The sequence below is a fragment of the Hylobates moloch genome, unplaced genomic scaffold, assembly GCF_009828535.3.
Source record: "Hylobates moloch isolate HMO894 unplaced genomic scaffold, HMol_V3 SCAFFOLD_7, whole genome shotgun sequence".
In the NCBI taxonomy this organism is placed as follows: Eukaryota; Metazoa; Chordata; class Mammalia; order Primates; family Hylobatidae; genus Hylobates; species Hylobates moloch.
The window spans coordinates 125,911,550-125,931,043 of record NW_026652282.1 but is presented as its reverse complement, the minus strand read 5'-3'; positions in this window follow the sequence as shown (position 1 = coordinate 125,931,043).

The window sequence follows — 19,494 nt, the reverse complement described above, 5'->3', positions numbered from 1 at the left end:
CTTAATCTGGGAAAGTGGTGCATTATTTTAAGTTTTATGTTATTTTCTAGTGGAAGTGAACATATTTTCATATTTTTTGCCTATTTTTATTATTTTTTAAAGAATCTCAATGATGTGGTAGTCTTCATCCATTTCTTGATTGGGTTATTTGTAGAAATTTTTGCATAGAAAAATTATTAATCCTTTGTTAGACATGTTGCAGATATTTTTCCCAGTTCTTTGCTTGTCCTTTAACTTTATTTATATGTAGTTTACCATATAGTTTCAGTTTTAAAAATTTAACATTTAAAACAATTTTTAATTGTGGATACATAGTAGTTGTATATATTTATGCGGTACATGTGATGTTTTGATACAAGCTTACAATGTATAATGATCTAATCAGGGTAATTGGGGTATCCATCACCTCAAGCATTTATTATTTCTTTGTTTTAAGAACATTCCAATTCCACTCTGCTAGTTACTTTAAAATACATTATTTTTAACCATAGTCATCCTATTGTACTACCAAATACTAGACGTTATTCCTTCTATCTAACTGTATTTTTATACCCACTAACCATCCCCATTTATCTCCTCCTCCCCACACCCTTCGCAACCTTTGACAATCATTATTCCACTCTCCATCTCCATGAGTTCAATTCTTTTTATGTTTTTTAGCTCCCAGGTATGAGTGAAAACATGCAAAGTTTGTCTTTCTGTGACTGTCGTGTTTCACTTAGCATAATATCCTCCAGTTCCACCTATGTTCCTGCAAATGACAGAATTTCATCTATTTTTATGGCTGAATAATATTCCATTGTGTATACGTACCACATTTTCTTTATTCATTCACCTGTTGATGGATACTTAGGTTGATTCCATATCTTGGCTATTACGAAAATGCTGCAATAAACATGGGATGTAGATATCTGTTTGATCTACTGATTTCCTTTCTTTTGGATATATACCCAGCAGTGGGATTAATGGATTATACAGCAGTTGTATTTTTAATCCTTTGAGGAACCTCCATACTGTTCTCCATAGGAGTTTTACTCCTATGGAGAGTTTTACTTTCCCATCAGCAGTGTATGAGGGTTCCTCTTTCTCCACATCCTCGCCAGCATTTTTTTGTCTTTTTGATAATAGCCATTCTAACTGTCTTTTGGATAAAAGCCGTTTTAACTGGGGTGAGATGATATCTCATTGTGGTTTTGATTTGCATTTTCCTGATGATTAATGATGTTGAGCATCTTTTCACATGCCTGTTGGCCATTTGTATGTCTTCTTTTGAGAAATGTATATTCAGATCTTTTGCCCATTTTTTAATCAGATTATTTTTTCCTTAATGAGTGGCTTGAGCTCCTTATGTATTCTAGTAATTAATCTCTTAATTAATGTTAGATGGTTACCATATAGCTTGAAATCTTTTATGTAGTCATATTGTCAATATTTCACTTTATGGCTTCTGAGTTCAGGCATTTTATCTCAGGGTAAGTAATTCTTTTGTATCTTCTCCTAAAACTCCAAAGTTTTTACATTTAGATCTTTAAGTCACCTGATTTATTTATTTATTTATTTATTTATTTATTTTTGCATAATGAGTGAAGTAGGTGTCTGTATACATTTTCTTCCATATAGATAGTTAATAATCCCTGCATTTTATTTGTTGAATAATACTTACTTTTCGGCCGGGCGCGGTGGCTCACGCTTGTAATCCCAGCACTTTGGGAGGCCGAGGCGGGCGGATCACGAGGTCAGGAGATCGAGACCACGGTGAAACCCCGTCTCTACTAAAAATACAAAAAATTAGCCGGGCGTGGTGGCGGGCGCCTGTAGTCCCAGCTACTCGGAGAGGCTGAGGCAGGAGAATGGCGTGAACCCGGGAGGCGGAGCTTGCAGTGAGCCGAGATCGTGCCACTGCACTCCAGCCTGGGTGAAAGAGTGAGACTCCGTCTCAAAAAAAAAAAAAAAAAAAAAAAAAAAAAAATACTTACTTTTCCCACTGAATTGAAACACCAACCTTATTAAGTAGTACATTCACAGACAGACATGTGTGTTTGTTTCTAAAATGCTTACTCTGTTCTATTGATTGACTAAACTCTTCCTGTGCTGGTTCCATATTGTTTTCATTATTGAGACTTTAGTACATATGTCCTCTCTTACTATTCTTCTTTTTCAAATATATCTTATTTATAATTACGTTAAGAAGAAATTCAGAATCAACTTGTAAACTTTGAAATAAATCACCATTGATACTTTGACTGAAATCACATTTTTATATTAATTTGCAAAATATTTACATCCTTGTGCTGTTAAGTCTTTCTCTCCAGAAACTAAGTATGTCACTCCTTAAATCAGGTCTTATTGTGTGTCATTTGCTAAAATTTGGGTTCCTCTCTCTAAGTCCTTCTTGGTTTGTTGTTCATCAAGCCTCCACTATAGTGTTTGCACCCATCAAGATAAAATAGATGACATTATTTTATTAACCAGGCATCTGATATGCAGATGGGACAGGGAGAAGGAATGATTACCTCAGGGTTATATAGTGAATTCATGACAGGGCTGGGGCCATGAGGGATGAGAAGGAGAGAGAAGAGGGGAAGACATTTTGAGCAGAAGATAAATAATCTTTGAAAAAGGAACTGTGAGAAACCAACAAAGTGGTTGGAGGGGTAAGAAGTGGAAGGAATGACAAGAGTGAAGAGTTGGGGGATGGTCGTGCCTAAGTCCCCTCTTCTGCTCATAGAATTGAGCTGTCAAAGGAGAAGAGAACATGGACAGGGTGCTTAGTTAATACAAAATTATCCTCAGTAGGTCTGTTATTAAAGGCTCAGAAACTCTGGGTGGGAGCTCAAGTCATTTAGAGACTCTTAAATGTAACTAGATCCTCAATTTCTCAGTGGCAGATATGGTCCGGGAAATGTGGATTATTCATAGATGGTTGGTCTAAGTCAGAGATTATTTGGATAATGGATTGTGGCAGCATCTACTAGACAGAATACCCACCTAAGAGTCAGGATGCTTGAGTCATAGTCTTGCCACTAATAGCAACTCACCAAGGGACCTAGGGTCAATCATGAAATCTCTCTGGGCTTCACCTTTCCCAGATGCAAAATTGAGATGCTACCTGATCCTGTCTTGTTTACCTAAAAGGGCTTCAAAAGGTTAGAACAAGTGTCACTTGTGAGTAAATGGTGAATGCTGGGAAGGAGACAATATGGCCACCTTTACAAGGAGTGTGATATCTCTGACGAAGTAGCAGTTTAGGCGGCCAGGCCCAGATGAGGACAGAGGGAGCCCAGGGTAGGCATAAATAACAGATGGGAAGGAAACTCGAGTACAGTATCTACCTGCTTTGGAGCCAGCTGCACGTGAGAACCCTTTAGAACAGGGATGCCAAGGAGAAACTCCAGAACTGGGGTAGATGGAAGGGAGGGAGGGAGGTAAATGCGGAGAACTGCAAGGAAGAAGTGAGAAAGAAAAGCAGTGTAATATTTCTGTGCCTGCAGTGTTTTAAATCAGGTTAATTGAGAGGAGGAAAGGACAAGCGGAAGTGAGAAGCAACTTTCCAGTTTCCTCAGGATGAGTGAAACAAGCTGGAGACCCCTGCAGGGGAAGATTCATTTGGAGGATGAGAGCAGCCGCTCAGTTGGAGACAATCCGGTGGGGATCCTGCTTATTAATTTGATTGTAACTGACTCACGAGACCGATTAACAGTAATTCACGTCCTGGCAAGTAAGAGGTTTGATGGGAGCTTCAGATTGAGCAGATAAATTTGATTTGTGGTGGAGACTGTATCAGGAGAAAAGGGGCCAGGGCGGTGGCAGGATGATTCCACTTGGCAGGCCACGGCCAGGGACTCTGTTCATTCTCTGCAGGAACGAAACACTGACCTGATCAGGGGAGCTATTGTAGACCTATTCGCAGTCACAGGACAAAAATCAGACAACTCTGGGAGCTGGCCTAAGCGTATAAGCATGATCCAAAGAGCTGAAGGACAAGCAGGGCTCTCCAGCTTGGGTCAGGCAAGAGTTGAATCTGGGAAAGGAGCACTGCTTCTTTGGAGTACGTTTCCTGGGACGTACACATGGAACACATTAGGAGTGGAACTCAGTGAGATGTAGTCTCTTATCGCTTTCTTTAGGGGATGTTTCATAATGGCAAAGCCCAAGTCAGAAAAAAAGCTGTCATTGTTCTGATTTTGGTTTGGAAATTGTTTCCACTGCAGGCGTTAGGGAGGGCCAAAGATAGGACATGGGTGTAGCACAAGAAATCACTGGCAGGGCAAGGGGTTTTGGTGGCTCAGCAGTGCTACTGGCAAAGGACATTGGGTATTAACTTTGTCTTGGGAGAGAGATAGGAGCAGAGGGAAAGGAGAAAAGAAAGAACCAGTGACCCAGGTATCTCTTGGTTTGTAAGAGAAGGAGAAAGGAGGGAGGAACCAAGACAAGGCAAACAAAGAGGCTGAATTTTAAGTTTCAGTGGGGTAGAAAAATAACTCAATCAGAAAATGGGCTAGGGAGGACAGAGAGGTGTTTGGAAGTGAGCTGGGCCGAAGACAGTGGACAAGAAGGCAGGAACCTTCCCTGGTCAAGAAGAGAGCACTTTGCAAGAATCCACTGAGGAGGAAAGGATTGGGTGGAGGGGGTGGCAGAGGTTGGGAGGAGGGTGTCCAGGGTCCAGTGAAGGGAAAAGAGCCAAGAGAATGAGCTCAGCAGACCCAGCCTGGATAGAATCAGAATACGGGAGGTGGGAGGTCGCCCCCAGCGAAAGAGCTGGAGCAGAGGGGGGGGGAGGGGGAGGGGAGTGCAGAGCGTTCAAAGACAGCCTCCAAGGACTCATTCAAATGACACAAACACAAATCACAACTTAGCATAGGAATATGTACAACGAGTGGGCTAAGAATGCAGGAGGCCAGAGAGGTAGCCGCTGGGGCCCTGGGAGAAGAGAAAAGAGATGTCTCTTCAGTATAAGACAAGGCTGAATACAAAGCAGACAGTGTATTGCGGGGGAGGCCAAGAGGGCCGGGGGCTCTTCACAAGGGGAAGCAGGGAGCAGAGCCAGAAGGGGGAAGCTGGATTTCTCACGCAGTTTGCATTTTCTAGGACCTGTGAGATGTGGGTTTCAAGATATACAATTGTGAAGGTGAATTAGGGAGGGAGAAAGCAGCATTGTGACCATGAAAAGCAAGAGAAGCATGAAAGGGGAACATTATTTGAGCAAGCCGCACATTTTCCCCAAATGAGGAAGAATTTAGGACTGGAAGGGAACTCCCACTGTATCTATGCTGCAGAGATAGGGTTGAAAGCAACTGGAGAGTGATCCATCACAGCCAGGAGTCAAAATTAGTTGGGATGGAGGGTACAGAGTTTCAGTTTGAGAAGGTGAAAAAGCTCTGGAGATGGATGGTGGTGATGGTTGTATAACAGTGTGAAGTGCTTAATGCCACTGAACTATGCTTATAAATAGTTACAGTTGGTAAATTTTATGTGATATATATTTTACCACAATAAAAGGACTAGTCTGTACAAGAGCCCTGCATGTAGGAGCTACTCTATGGAGAGCTGTTGTTACTGACCAAACTAGCTCTGGGAGAGGGGAGATGACAACCAGAAACTGAGGACATCTGACCACCAACCAAGGTGCTTGGCAGTGTCATCTGGTGGTCAGATGTGATCTCTGGAGCCAAATGCCTAGGCTTAATCCCAGCTCTACCACTTACTTGCTGTATGACCTCCAATAAAAGGCTTTCTTATTTGTAAAACTGGCATAATAATAATCATAGTGCCTACTCAATGGTTTGGAGAAATTGAATTAACGCCAGCTATGTCCTGACACAGAGGAAGCCCTCAACAAATGCAGGCTTCTGTCACTGTACCTATACTGCCCCCACAATAAGAAACTCTTAGCTTGGAAACCAATTTCTGTAAAGTACTATGAACATTGTCTAGGATGAAATATGTATGTACTCAGTAAAATGTAGTTTTCTTTCAGCTTTTTCACTTACAAAGTATACCATATTCATTTTCTCACCAGTCATGTCAAGTTAAAGATAACACTTTTCAGTCACCTTATGGGAAGAATAGAAATCAATTATATAATAAGAGGGGTGATCAAAGGGAAGGAAGGCTCTCTCCTCTGTTGAAACTTAGAGCAAATTTTCTCTATGAATGGTCCTGGGACCCTGTTCTCCAGAATGACCAGGGTCACTGACTCAAGGCAAAGACTCCAGGGCCCCTTCAAACCTACAAAACCAGAGTCCCTGAGGTGTAGCTTAAGAATCTGCACTGGTGTGCTCCTCATGTGATTATTCTGAACGCTCAAGTATGAGAATAGCTGCTTTAGGGCTTGTATTGGTTTTGCAGCTCTACATCTCTTGGGAGTGGTCTGTCGTATGCTAGGTCCAATCTGCCTCCTTTCTCTGTAGCCACCATCATTTGATGTCTACTCACAGGTTGAGCTTTGTTTCTAATTTGGAAGCCCAGTTTTGATTTTGATTGGAGGTACATAAATGGAAACCTGTAGTTCTAAATTTTTTAAGACAAGATTCCTGTTCTTCTAAAGCTTCCAGTACCTTCAGCTCTCTCCTGAGACTGGCCTTTGCCTTACGGTGGCCAATCTTCCCTCCAAGGGGCCAAAATTATTCTCAAAATGGGGACTGAGTCCTACTAAGCACTGTAACCTGCCTGTCAGATTTCCCAAGGAGCACCTCCCCAAAGATGCCTTAATTCTGCTCCCCCTCCCCACCACTGAAACATCCTAGTACTTCATCTTGCACTTGGGGCCAGTCACTTGTGTAGACTTCCATCTTCTCTTACTGTTCTCCTTGGCCATAATGGAGATGCATCCCCATCCATCTCAACAGCCAGCACCTGCACCTGTAGCTATTAAACCCTCAAACAGCTGTCCCGCCCCCAATAGATGGGTCAAGTACTCTGGCTACCCCATGCTGTAGTGTGATGCAGGAGATTATCTTTGCTTTAAAATATTTGCTTTACAATATTTCAGAAAAGAGAAAGTAGAGAGGGGAAGATGACATAAGTTTGTCAAAATATTGATGGTTGTCAAAGCTGAGTGGTGGATGCATAGAAGTAAATTATACTCTTCTCTCTCCTTTTGTGTATATTTGTGAGATTTTATTATGACACACATGTTAGGTTACTCACCTAGAATTCTGACTTCCTGAGTATGGAGTTTATATGACTGTAAGAAATTTGTACCAGCTTATACTGGCTCATAAGTGCTGACAGTTAAATTTTCAGGAATTTTGTGATCTGTTGTTAAACATGGTCATTATTAAAAATTAAATTTTATGAGCTCATAATTAAATCAATTTTATTAAAAACAAAGGGAATGAATACTTCAAACTCATTAATATTTATTTCAGTATGCTTTCTTATTACATACGACCTTGACGTTATTTACTTCTGTTGTATCTGTGTGATGAAATGCTGTATATATCTCTTCTGAAACCTATGTTCAGTAACATCACATTGGTAGTTTAAAAACAGGCATAGCAGGAATATTTACACCATGTGAATTGGAAAACACTATAAATCAGGACTTGATTCATTGCCTAGACTTAAAGAAAGAGATTGTGAAAACAATAATTCAGGTGAAATAAAAATGTGTTGTGTCTGTAACCATTACATTTATGCACAAAACATTAAGAAAATATTCTTCCAGGATTTGAAAACTGTTATTTGGCTCGGCAAAAAAGTCACATCTATTATGGATAAACAAGTGAATTTTTGCCATACATAATGCTGAAGTAGAAACATGTTTCAGTTTTTGCCATAGAAAGCGAATGTAATGTGTACAAAGGTGAAATATAGTTTATCTATAATTATACATCAGGTTTAATGACAATAAAGTTATTGAGAAAAGAGTTAGTAGGCTGGGATGCAGTTATATTTGTCAAATTATGGTTAAATTGAAGCCAGACATTAGCTATGGATACAAGAGATTAGGAAAAATTAATTAAAGTATTCTGGGAAAATCAATTAGCCATATGGAATTTATAATAAAGAGTATTGTATATTTTATCAGTATTTGTAACTTGTGTGCTAAACATTATTTATCAATAAAAATATTCCATATAAATATGCTAGCACACCACTACTGTGAGAGAGAAAGCATTTCCTGCAGATAAAACCATTGTTACATAACTCTAGCAAACAAACGCAGAATAAATGTTTAAAGACTCAGGATTTATTTTTATTTTAGACTTACTTCTCCGTTATCTCAATCTTAAAACTCAATTTTTAGGTCACAAAGTCAAACTCTTGTCTTTATATATCCTTGTTCTGCTTACTCAATGTAGATTCCATGGAAGTAAGCAGAGAAACATCAGTGCCTCCCAGTTAAAGTAAACTTCCCCTTTGTGACTCTCTCAATGTCTTCAAAGACGATCAATGAAATATTATGGTCCTTTGGTTAAAAAGCAATCAAAGTTGAAACCATTATGAAAATTAGAAACATCCCAGAGAGGCCAGGCATAGAACAGAGTGGAAACTAGAGTCTAAAGCCTATGACACAGGATGCCAATAGGCCTGCACTGTCACACTCCCAAGTTCCCAACAGACTCAGTGCCTCGACAGTTTCAATTTAAGTAGCTGATATGTGTGCTATTCCTCCTCTGAGACCACACTGACTCCTGATCTATAAGAAAAAAAAATTGACTTGTAATATTCAAATTGGAACTTGCTTGGTTTGAAAACTCTATTCTGCATTAGTGAATATTAATAAAATGTTGGTCACTGATACAAATACATACCTGCACACATATTTATTTTCATATGAAAACCTTAAAGTGGAGAGGGGCCAAGATGGCCGAATAGAAACAGCTCCGGTCCGTAGCTCCCATTAAAACCAATAGAGAAGGCAGGTGATTTCTGCATTTCCAACTGAGGTACCCAGTTCATCTCACTGGGACTGGTTAGGCAGTGGGTGCAACTGACAGAGAGTAAACAGAAGCAGGGTTGGTCGTCACTTCACCCAGGAAGTGCAAGGAGCTATGGGACCTCCCTCCCCAGCCAAGGGAAGCCGTGAGGGACAGTGCTACCCACCCTGGGTACTACGCTTTTCCCATGGATTTTTGCAATCTGCAGATCAGGAGATTCCCTCTTGAGCCTATACCACCAGGGCCCTGGGTTTCAAGCATAAAACTGGGCGGCTGTTTGGGCAGGCACCAAGCTAGCTGCAGGGGTTTTTTTCATACCCCTGCGGCACCTGGAACTCCAGTGAGACAAGAGAACTGTCCACTCTCCTGGAAAGGGGGCTGAAGCCAGGGAGCCAAGTGGTCTCGCTCAGTGGCTCCCTCTCCTATGGAGCCCAGCAAGCTAAGAACCACTGGCTTGAAATCCTCACTGCCAGCACAGCAATCTGGAGTTGACCTGGGACGATAGAGCTTGGTGGGAGGAGAGGCATCCACCATTACTGGGGCTTTAGTAGGCAGTTTTCCCGTGACAGTGCTAAGGAGACTGGGAGGTTTGAACTGGGTGGAATCCACCACAGTGCGGCAAAGTGGCTGTGGCCAGACTGCTTCTCTAGATTCCCCCTCCCTGGGCAGGGCATCTCTGAAGGAAAAGCAGCAGCCCCAGTCAGGGGCTTACAGATAAAACTCTCATCTCCCTGGGCCAGAGCACCTGAGGGGAGGGGTGGCTGTGGGTGCAGGTTCAGCAGACTTAATCTTTCCTGCCTGCTGGCTTTGAAGAGAGCAGCTGATCCTGACAAGGGTGATTCTCCCAGCACAGCACACCAGCTCTGCAAAGGGATCAACTGCCTGCTCAAGTGGGCCCCTAAACTCCATGCCTCCTGACTGGGAGAGACCTCCAAACAGGGGTCGACAGATACCTCATACAGGAGAGCTCTGGCTGGCATCAGGCTACTGCCTTCTGGGACAAAGCTTCCAGAGAAAGGAGCAGGCAGCAATCTTTGCTGTTCTGCAGCCTCCGCTGGTGATACCCAGGCAAACAGGGTCTGGAGTGGACCTCCAGCAAACTGCAGCAGATGGGCAGAAGGGGGGCCTGACTATTAGAAGAAAAACTAACAAACAGACAGCAACAACATCAACAAAAAAGACCCCCACACAAAAACCCTACCCAAAGGTAATCAGCCTCAAAGATCAAAGGTAGATAAATACACGAAGATGAGGAAAAAATCTGCGCAAAAACGCTGAAAATTCCAAAAACCAGAATGCCTCTTCTCCTCCAAATGATCGCAACACCTCTCCAGCAAGGGCGCAAAACTGGACCAAGAATGAGATTGACAAATTGACAGAATTAGGCTTCAGAAGGTGGGTAATAAACTCCTCTGAGCTAAAGGGGCATGTTCTAAGCCAATGCAAGGAAGCTAAGAACCTAGATAACAGGTTACAGGAACTGCTATCTAGAATAACCAGTTCAGAGAGGAACACAAATGACCTGATGGAGCTAAAAAACACAACGTGAGAACTTTGTGAAGCATTCATAAGTATCAATAGCCAAATTGATCAAATGGAAGAAAGGATATCAGAGATTGAAGACCACCTTGCTGAAATAAGGCATGCAGACAAGATTAGAGGAAAAAGAATGAAAAGGAATGAACAAAGCCTACAAGAAATATGGGACTATGTGAAAAGACCAAACCTACGATTGATTGGTGTACCTGAAAGTGATGGGGAGAATGGAACCAAGTTGGAAAACACACTTCAGGATATTATCCAGAACATCCTCAACCTAGCAAGACAGGGCAACATTCAAATTCAGGAAATACAGAGAATACCACTAAGATACTCCACAAGAAGACCAACCCCAAGACACATAATTGTCAGATTCATCAAGGTTGAAATGACGGAAAAAATGTTAAGGGCAGCCAGAGAGAAAAGTCAAGTCACCTAAAAAGGGAAGCCCATCAGACTAAGAGCCGATCTCTCTGCAGAAACCCTCCGAGCCAGAAGACCATGGGGGCCAACAGAATTTTATATCCAGCCAAACTAAACTTCATAAGAGAAGGAAAAATAAAACCCTTTACAGACAAGCAAATGCTGAGGGATTTTGTCACCACTAGGCCTGCCTTGCAAGAGCTCCTGAAGGAAGCACTAAATATGGAAAGGAAAAACCGGTAGCAGCCACTGCAAAACCACACCAAAATATAAAGACCAATGACACTATGAAGAAACTGCATCAACTAATGTGCAAAATAACCAGCTAGCATCATGATGACAGGATCAAATTCACATGTAACGATATTAACCTTAAATGTAAATGGGCTAAATGCCCCAATTAAAAGACACAGACTGGCAAATTGGATAAAGAGTCAAGACCCATTGGTGTGCTGTATTCAGGAGACCCATCTCATGTGAAAAGACACACATAGGCCCAAAATAAAGGAATGGAGGACTATTTACCAAGCAAATGGAAAGCAAAAAAAAAAAGCAGGGGTTGCAATCCTAGTCTCTGATAAAACAGACTTTAAAGCAACAAAGATAAAAAAAAAAAGACAAAGAAGTACATTACATAATGGTAAATGGATCAGCACAACAAGAAGAGCTAACTATCCTAAATATATGTGCACCCAATTCAGGAGCACCCAGAGTCATAAAACAAATTCTTAGAGACCTACAAAGAGACTTAGACTCCCACACAATAATAATAGGAGACTTTAACACCCTACTGTCAATATTAGACAGATCAATGAGACATAAAATTAACCAGGATATTCAGGACTTTAACTCAACTCTGGATGAAGTGGACCTAATAGACGTCTACAGAACTTTCCACCCCGAATCAGCCAGATATACATTTTTCTCAGTCCCATATGGTACTTATTCTAAAATCAACCACATAATTGGAAGTAAAACACTCCTCAGCAAATGCAAAAGAAAGGATATCATAACAAACAGTTTCTCACACCACAGTGCAATCAAATTAGCACTCAGGATTAAGAAAACTCACTCAAAACCACTCAACTACATGGAAACTGAACAACCTGCTCCTGAATGACTCCTGGGTAAATAATGAAATTAAGGCAGAAATCAAGAAGTTCTTTGAAACCAATGAGAACAAAGAGACAGTGTACCAGAATCTCTGGGACACAACTAAAGCAGCATTAACAGGGAAATTTATAGCACTAAATGTCCACATGAGAAAGCTGGACAGATCTCAAATCAACACCTTAACATCACAATTAAAAGAAGTAGAGAAACAAGAGCAAACAAATTCAAAAGCTAGCAGAAGGCAAGAAATAACTAAGATCAGAGCAGAACTGAAGGAGATAGAGACATGAAAAACCCTTCAAAAATATCAATGAATCCAGGAGCTGGTTTTTTGAAAAAAAATTAACAAAACAGATAGACTGCTAACTAGACTAATAAGAAAAGAGAGAAGCATCAAATAGACACAATAAAAATGATAAAGAGGATATCACCACTGATCCCACAGAAATATAAACTACCATCAGAGAATACTATAAACATCTATATGCAAATAAACTAGAAAATCTAAAAGACATGGATAAATTCCTGGACACATACACCCTCCCAAGACTAAACCAGGAAGAAGTCAAATCCCTGAATAGACCAACAACAAGTTCTGAAATTGAGGCAGTAATTAATAGCCTACCAACCAAAAAAAGCACAGGACCAGATGGAGTCACAGCTGAAGTCTACCAGAGGTACAAAGAGGAGCTGGTACCATTCCTTCTGAAACTATTCCAAGCAATAGAAAAAGACGGACTCCTCTTTAACTCATTTTATGAGGCCAGCATCATCCTGATACCAAAACCTGGCAGAGACACAACAAAAAAAGAAAACTTCAGGCCAATATACCTGATGAACATCGATGTTAAAATCCTCCATAAAATACTGGCAAACCGAATCCAGCAGCACATCAGAAAGCTTATCCACCATGATCAAGTCGGCTTCATCCCTGGGATGCAAGGCTGGTTCAACATACACAAATCAATAAACATAATCCATCACATAAACATAACCAGTGACAAAAACCACATGATTATCTCAATAGATGAAGAAAAGGCCTTCAATAAAATTCAACATCTCTTCATATTAAAAACTCTCAATAAACTAGGCATTGATGGAACATATCTCAAAATAATAAAAGCTATTTATGGCAAACCCATAGCCAATATCATACTGAATGTGCAAAAGCTGGAAGCATTCCCTTTGATAACCAACACAAGACAAGGATGCCCTCTCTCACGACTCCTATTCAACATAGTATTGGAGGTTCTGGCCAGGGCAATCAGGCAAGAGAAAGAAATAAAGGGTAGAGAAAGAAATAAAGGGTAGAGAAAGAAAGAGAAAGAAATAAAGGAAGAGAGGAAGTCAATATGTCTCTGTTTGCAGATGACATGATTGTATATTCAGAAAACCCCATCATCTCAGCCCAAAAACTCTTTATGCTGATAAGCAACTTCAACCAAGTCTCAGGATACAAAGCCAATGTGCAAAAACCACAAGCATTCCTACACACCAACAACAGACAAGCAGAGAGCCAAATCATGAATGAATTCCCATTCACAATTGCTACAAAGGGAATAAAATACCTAGGAATACAAGTTACAAGGGATGCGAAGGACCTCTTCAAGAAGAACTACAAAGCGCTGCTCAAGAAAATAAGAAAGAACCCGAACAAATGGAAACTCATTCCATGCACATGGATAGGAAGAATCAATATTGTGAAAATGGCCATACTGCCTAAAGTAATTTATAGATTCGATGGTATTCCCATCAAACTACCACTGACTTTCTTCACAGAATTAGAAAAAACTACTTTAAATTTCATATGGAACCAAAAAAGAGCCCGTATAGCCAAGACAATCCTAAGCAAAAAAACAAAGCTGGAGGCAGCACACTACCTGACTTCAAACTATACTATAAAGATACAGTAACCAAAACAGCATGTTACTGGTACCAAACCAGATATATCTATATCTATATCTATACCAATGGAACAGAACAGAGACCTCAGAAATAACACCACACATCTACAACCAGCTGATCTTCAACAAACCTGACAAAAACAAGCAATGGGGAAAGGATTCCTTATTTAATAAATGGTGCTGGGAAAACTGGCTAGCCATATGCAGAAAACTGAAACAGGACCCCTTCCTTACACCTTATACAAAAATTAAGATAGATTAAAGACTTAAATGTAAAACCCCAAACCATAAAAACTCTAGAAGAAAACCTAGGTAATACCATTCAGGACATAAGCATGGGCAAAGACTTCATGACTAAAACACCAAAAGCAATGGCAACAGAAGCCAAAATTGACAAATGGGATCTAATTAAACTAAAGAGCTTCTGCAGAGCAAAAGAAAACTATCACCAGAGTGAACAGGCAACCCTACAGCATGAGAGAAAAATTTTGCAATCTACTTATCTGACAAAGGTCTAATATCCAGAATCTACAAGGAATTTTAAAAAAATTACAAGAATAAACAACCCCATCAAAAAGTGGGCAAAGGATATGAACAGACCCTTCTCAAAAGAAGACATTTATGCAGCCAACAAATATATGAAGAAAAGCTCATCATCACTGATCGTTAGAGAAATGCAAATCAAAACCACAATGAAATACCATCTCACATCAGTCAGAATGCTGATTAATAAAAAGTCAGGAAACAATAGATGCTGGCGAGGATGTGGAGAAATAGGAATGCTTTTCCACTATTGTTGGGTGTGTAAATTACTTCAAGCATTGTGGAAAACACTGTGGCGATTCCTCAAGGATCTAGTACCAGAAATACCATTTGACCCCGTAATTCCATTATTGGGTATATACCCAAAAGATTATAAATTATTGTACTATAAATCATTGTACTATAAAGACACATGCACATGTATGTTTATTGCATCACTATTTACAATAGCAATGACTTGGAACCAACCCAAATGTCCACCAGTGATAGACTGGATAAAGAAAATGTTGCACATATTCAACATGGAACACTATGCAGCCATAAAAAGAATGAGATCATGTCCTTTGCAGGGACATGGATGAAGCTGGAAGCCATCATTCTCAGTAAACTAACACAGGAACAGAAAACCAAACACCACATCTTCTTACTCATAAGTAGGAGTTGAACAACGAGAACACATGTACACAGGGAGGGGAGCAACACACACTGGGGCCTGTCGAGGGGTGGGGGGGCAAGTAGAGGGAGAGCATTAGGACAAATACCTAATGCACAACAGGATTAAAATGTAGATGATGGGTTGATAGGTGTAACAAACCACCATGGCACACGTATCCCCCTAGGTAACAAACCTGCACGTTCTGAACGTGTATCCTGGAACTTAAAGTGAAAAAAAAAAAAAAAAGAAGAAAGAAAGAAAGAGAGAAAGAAAGAAAGAAAGAAAGAACCATAAAAAGTGTATAAAAATAGAATAATATAATGAATTCCCATATATCCATCACCCAGATTCAACACTTAACAATTTTGCCATTTTAATCTCGGGTTACTTTTTATTTTATTTATTTATTTATTTATTTATTTATTTATTTATTTATTTAGAGACAGAGTCTTGCTCTGTCACCCAGGCTGGAGTGCAGTGGCCCAATCTTGGCTCACTGCAACCTCCACCTCCCAGGTTCAAGTGATTCTCCTGCCTCAGCCTCCTGAGTAGCTGGACTGTAGGCACATGACACCATGCCCAGATAATTTTTTGTATTTTTAGTAGAGATAGGTTTTCACCATGTTAGCCAGGATGGTCACGATCTCCTGACCTCGTGATCCACTCGCCTCAGCCTCCCAAAGTGCTGGGATTACAGGTGTGAGCCACCACACCCAGCTGGGTTACATTTTTAATATAATAAAGAGCTAGCTATTTACAGGAATCTCTTACTGAAGGTTTTTAGAAATGAAAAGGTTCTTCTCCTTCCCTATCACCTCTCTACGTGTCCCCATTCTATTCATCTTCAGAGTGTAGCTCCATTGAAACATCTTGCAGAAAGTCCTCCCTGAGAGCCTTTCCCCACCCCCTCAATAACTATAAAGTCTCCACTTCCTTTGAATCTCCACAATCCGTCTTTATACTACTCATATAGCTCTGTGCATTTTCCAGTGATGTGTGTTCTTGTTTCAGCCCTTCTGTTAAGTTGACCCACTCACTTCTGTTTCTACGATAGCCCAACCTAAGGCATTATCTCTTTCCAAGTATCTTGTAACCTGTAGCAAGTGTATTAGTTTGCTAGGGCTGCTGTAACAAAGTACGGCAAATTGAATCTGGGTGGGTTAAACAGCAGAAATTTATCATCTCCCAGTTCTGGAGGCTAAAAGTCAGAAATCAAGGTGTTGGCAGGGTTGGTTCCTTCTGAGAGCTGTGAGGTGGAATCTGTTCCAGGCTTCTCTCCTACTTTCTATTACCTTCAAAGTTTCCTTGGCTTGTAGATGGCATTCTCCCTGTGTGTTTACATTGTCTCCCTTCTGTAGGTGCCTGTGTCTAAATTTCCCTCTTTTATAAGGACACTAGGGATATTGGATTAGAGGCCCACCATAATAACCTTATTTTAACTTGACCACTTCTGTAAAAACCTTATTTCCAACTAAAGTTACATTTTGAGGTACCAGGGGTTAGGACTTCAACATGTCTTCTCTAGAGATACAAGTCAACCCGTAAGAGTGGGCATCCAGGCTGGGCATGGTGGCTCAGCCTGTGATCCCAGCACTTTGGGAGGCTGAGGCGGGCAGATCACGAGGTCAGGAGACTGAGATCATCCTGGCTAACATGGTGAAACCCCGTCTCTACTAAAAATACAAAAAATTAGCCAGGTGTAGTGTCACGCACCTATAGTCCCAGCTACTCAGGAGGCTGAGGCAGGAGAATTGCTTGAACCCAGGAGGCAGAGAGGTTGCAGTGAGCCGAGATTGTGGCACTGAACTCCAGGCTGGGTGACAGAGTGAGACTGCATCTCAAAAAAAAAAAAAAGAAAAGAAAAAAGAGTGGGCATCCATTACTATTAGTCACATGACTTCATGGGTGTAAAAAGTCTTCTCCTTTGGAGTTACATCCTGAAGTAATTGCTAGTGAAAATCTAAAATCACTCTCCTGTCCAAAGTCTCCCTTCCAAGTTTCCTCAGACTAGCACACTTCTGTATGTTCCCTTTCTAGAAAAGGGGGTCAAACTACAGTGACATGATGACACATTTCTGTTTTCTCTTTTACTTTCTAATTTTGCAATCCTTTAAGCCAAAGCTGTTTAGAGAGACTATATAAAGCATAATCTTTTTGTTTGTGTTATATAACCCGGGAGAAAATATGATAGTGTATCAGTGATCAAAGGATTTTGTTTTATCCAATGCATAAATACCTTTCCCATTTTCTCTTTGGGAACTCATTCACTCATTTACTCACTAATTTAACCAATAACTATTGAGCATTTACTATATTCCAAGTTCTAGGTTGGCATTGCAAGTACCGTTATGAATAGACACCATTATTACCTTCATGGGGCTGAGTTACAATTGGAGGGGCATGCAATTTCTCAAGCCCAATCTACCTCTCAGAAGTTGGCTCCTTCTCCAGAGTTCCCTTCTGCTGATCTGGCCAGATTTCACGGCATAATCATCAGGCTATCAACATTTGATATTGCCAATGACTTCCAGTCACTAATATCCCATCTCCCCTCTCTAAAAAAGTGGCTTTCAAACACTCCTTTCTTTAGGGTCTTGGCCATTTCCTCACTCTTCTTCCAAGGTATTGGATAGTCATCATGCTTATCATTTTCTTTCAAACTAGAGTTCAACTTTCCCTTGAGAGTTTTCTTTAGATTGTTCTTGAACTGTTCACTTGCTCTTTAGACCAGTGGCTTTCCAATTTTAGTAGTGGGCAAAAAATTTTAGTGGTTAGTCTGACAACCCAGGCAAGAGATTAGAGTAGCACAGACTTAAATGTTGGTGACAGAGAACTGGAGAGTAAGTGGTTTATGAGGTAGTTCACCAACTTTAGTATGTATAAGAATTAGTCAGGGAGCAGATTCAAAGTGCATATTTTCGGGTTTCACCCTGAGCATCTCTTTTTCAGTAGGAAGACAGTAGTCCCAGGACCACACTTTGAGAAACACTGAACTAGAGCACAGGGCACTTGTAGGGAATGCACATTAAGGCCAGGGAGGACAGGGCCAAGTTACTGGGGGCCTTCAATACCAGGGGTAGTAATCAGGGCCTTGGACTTTCTGTGCTAAGAAATTAATGGAAAGGCAAAGGAGGCTGTATGGCCCAGAGTAGAAGCATAATAAGAACTTTGGTCTGGTGGGAGCATTTACCTCATCAAAGAGGAGAGGAGGAACGAACCTGGGGTTGGGGAGACCAGCAAGCGCACTGGTGCAAGAGCCCCAGGGAAGGTGTGGTGATGAATGAGGGCCTAACCCGGGATACTCTCCATCCAAATGCATTCCTACTGGATGCACATGGACAGAGTGGAGAGAGTCACTTCCAAAAACCCAGGCCAGGAAGGAGGAAAAGAAGTTGCTCTTTCCCTTCATGGCATGTGGAATTTTGCTGATGATTTATTGGAATTCTTCCCAAAGCTGGAATGACCCCAGTAACTCACTGAAGCCATTCGGAAGGGATCTGATACTGGAATTGGCTTTAAGACGTCAAGTCTGCAGAGAGTACATGGAGGTAATTTGTAGGGGTTGGAAAGACAGATAAAGACATTTGCCAAAATTTTATTCTGGGAGCAGAATGTATCAGTGCTGAACAGGCTCATAAAAACTGGTATAGATCATTCTTCTCATTTTACAGATATAAAGACTGAGATTAGGAGTGGAGAAGTAGTTCATCTGAGGTTGGAAGGAAAAATGTAGAAATCCAGACTGAAATAATATCCTCTTTCATTCTTTACCTTTAGGCAGGATAGTGAATCCTCAAGCCTCAGCTCCTGGGCTGACATAATGGCTCAATGTAAGAGAACAGGAGAAAGGATTAGTGCATCTGTTTATTTCCAGAAAGCTATGGGAATTCTGGCTGTGAATAAAAATATGTTGGGGTTTTGGACCCTTTGTAGACCAATCATGGAACTGGTTTTTAAAAACAATATTTTAACATGCAAGTTACTACCTCTCTGCAGCATATTTTTATGTTCTTTTACACTACTGTCTAGAACATGTTCTAAAAGACAGTCATGCAATCCTTATCTTATGTTGCCCACCTTGTCAAGCACAGAAGGAGCAGGAAAACATTGGGCCAAACACTGACCAAACATTTGCCTTGTGGGTACTGTGATCAGCTCTCCACTGTTATCAGGAATCAGAGCAAACACTTGCATTAAGTCAATTGTTGAAAAGCAAAGAAACACTTCTATGGATATCAGGTGCATCTTTTGAGACTTGAACATCTCTCAGGTGGGCCACCTGCACCAAGTTAAGATGATCCTGCACCATGTTACCTCTGGGAAAATATATTCCCTATAACCGGCAAGGGGTTAGTCATATCACTTGATAATTACAGTGAACTTCATCAACAAATGTTTAATACATGTATTTTACAGCATGTATATTTCCAAC